Here is a 2,425-nt window from a genome sequence, read left to right as displayed (position 1 = left end):
CGGACTAGATGATCTACCTAGGTCCCTTCCGACTCTAGCTACTATGAAACTATGAAACTATAAAACCTCCTGGGGATAAGGTTCTTTGATCCATCAGCAACTAGGCTAAGTTTGAGCTGCAGTCTTAGATTTAAGATGCAGGGTAAGATCAGATTGTTGTTCTAATATGCCTTTTGTTTGTTAATTCATATATATATGTCTGTATCTCATCATATTGGTACTGATTTCTGATGCTTGTTCTTGAGGTTTTTAATGAATATTTTTTGTTGTATTACATACAGCATTTATTTCAGTGATAACTGTAATTCTTTTTCTAACCGGACAAGGAGGTGGTTTGTCTAGCTGGCAAAATTCCTCCTGCTGAAAGCTGGCCAGAGGTAAGGCAGGTAAATTGAGGTGCCAGAGGCGCCTCTGGAGTATTTCAGTCTGTTTTCTGTAATTGACCAGCAGACAGCAGAGAGAGGTTTGGAGCAGATGGGCACTTCAGAAATTATAGGAACACTCCTGGAGTTTTTCTCAAAGATACTCCTGGCCACATCTGGGAATAGATATTGTCATAATAATATAATCCCCATGAAACTAGAATGTCAAAAAAAGAAAACTAAATTAAGAATAAATGAAACTCAAGAGTAACTAGACCACCAGCTCATAACATCTCGCTTGGTGCTAGTACAAGAAATGCAACTAACTTTTCACTGGATTTGATTTGTGTGAATTAGTTGTATGATCTTCACATAACACATTAACAGGTGCACTATGTGGCACAAGATACTCTGGCACCTTAAAATGTATGTGAAAAATCTGTAGATGTTTTACTTGCCACTGTTATTTGTCTACTAGCCCGGTGATTATGTATGAATACATCTTTGGTAGAATAAGATGAACATAAGCAATTACTTTTTATCAGGGATCCGGTTTTTCTCTAATTAAAAAAAACCCAACAGATTTTCTGATTTAAAAAGTAACCCAAAATCCACATTTTTCCATGATACAATGAAACACCATTAAAATATATATTTTAAAAAGTAACCCAAAATCTAAATATATAATAAGCCTAAAATATATATTTTAGTTGTGTTGCATTTTAATCATGGAAAAATATGGATTTTGGGTTACTTCTTTAAATTAGAAAATTTGGGATTTTTCTTTTATCAGAGAAAACCAGGATCCCTGCTTATTATTGATGAAAAAAATCATAATTATCAGATAGGCAAGATAAAACAGTAAGATTTTATAGTCTCTTGTTGGCTACAAAGGACCAACTCATGGTATCATAATAAATTCTAGTTTATTGGATGGGATGTGAAATTACCAGTAAAATCATAAATGCAAACTTCGAGTTATGGGTGGTACTGGTCACCTTAATACATGCACACACACACACACATGCACTCACTCATTCAAACCCATGTAGTATAGTGTGTTTTGGCTGCTGTAGAGATTGTGAGTGTTAGTATCAGTATATTTACCTATCTGAGGCCCTGTAATCTGCTGTTGATGGTCAGCTTCCTTCAAGGTAATGTCTTCTGCAGAAGGGGGTTGCTTGCTGGTCCTTCTGTCTTGGTAGATCAGGTGTTGGACGAGAGGGCACCAATGAGGGTCACACTTCACTGCCTTTTATTCCTTTGTGGCAGATTTGTGTGATTCCTCCAGCATCATCATGGCTACCCAATTCAGAGGTCCCTGTCCCACATGGGGCTTGAGTAGCACCTGATAGCTGTTAGTCACAGGAGTCTCTGCCTTCTGGTACCTGAAGTTTTGGGAGTCCACCCTTGACTTATTGACTTAATGGCTGTATTGTCATGGGTTACAGGAATAGTCCATAGGTTGAATGCTCAGTTTCAGGAATCAGTTCTTTAGCCTGATTAGCTTAAAATGGAGTTCCTTTGGCTAGACTATTGTCTACTGATGATCACCATTCACTCACATTCACTCAACAGATTGTATCACTTTACAATTACAATTTCCATGCAGTTTTAACAATGGTCCATGGTGTAACTTCATTCTACAGGGAGTACATTCTTTAAAAATTTAAAAATATAAAATAAAGAATACACAATGCCATGGTAAAGACGAGACAGATGAAATATGAAAATGCACTGTGAGAAATATATAAAAATGCAATGTGAGGCAGTGAGGATCAAAGGCTACTGGCGACAGTAAGTGACTTGGGTTAGCTCAGGATGTATTTACAGACTTTGCAGTAGATATTTTAGTTCTTTTGTTTTCTTTAGTGACACTGAGCTTACTTGATATGTAGATGTAGTTTCTAGGTTTCTCCTACAGAAAGCCATTTCAGCTTTCTGGCTTGCTTTCTGGCTTGCTCTGAGTCTTGCCACACCCATACAATGAGTGTGCTAGGTCTCTGCCAATACTTAGATAGAAAAGAAATGCACAAAATGGTTGGGGGTGGGGGTGCAGGGAA

General features: G+C 37.4%; 1 long non-coding RNA gene across 1 annotated transcript; it reads right to left on the bottom strand.

Annotated features, from left to right (window-relative positions):
* Nucleotides 1-244: 244 nt before the first annotated feature.
* LOC109307605 lies at nucleotides 245-1,813 on the bottom strand. Its single transcript, XR_002100305.1, has 2 exons — nucleotides 1,470-1,813; nucleotides 245-579 (listed from the first exon to the last, which is right to left on the bottom strand). It is a non-coding gene; the product is annotated as an uncharacterized LOC109307605 (long non-coding RNA).
* Between the last annotated feature and the right edge of the window lie 612 nt (nucleotides 1,814-2,425).

The sequence above is a fragment of the Crocodylus porosus genome, unplaced genomic scaffold (genome assembly GCF_001723895.1).
Source record: "Crocodylus porosus isolate Cpor-Errol unplaced genomic scaffold, CroPor_comp1, whole genome shotgun sequence".
NCBI classification, from domain to species: domain Eukaryota; kingdom Metazoa; phylum Chordata; order Crocodylia; family Crocodylidae; genus Crocodylus; species Crocodylus porosus.
This window is presented reverse-complemented; position numbering and strand designations above follow the sequence as displayed.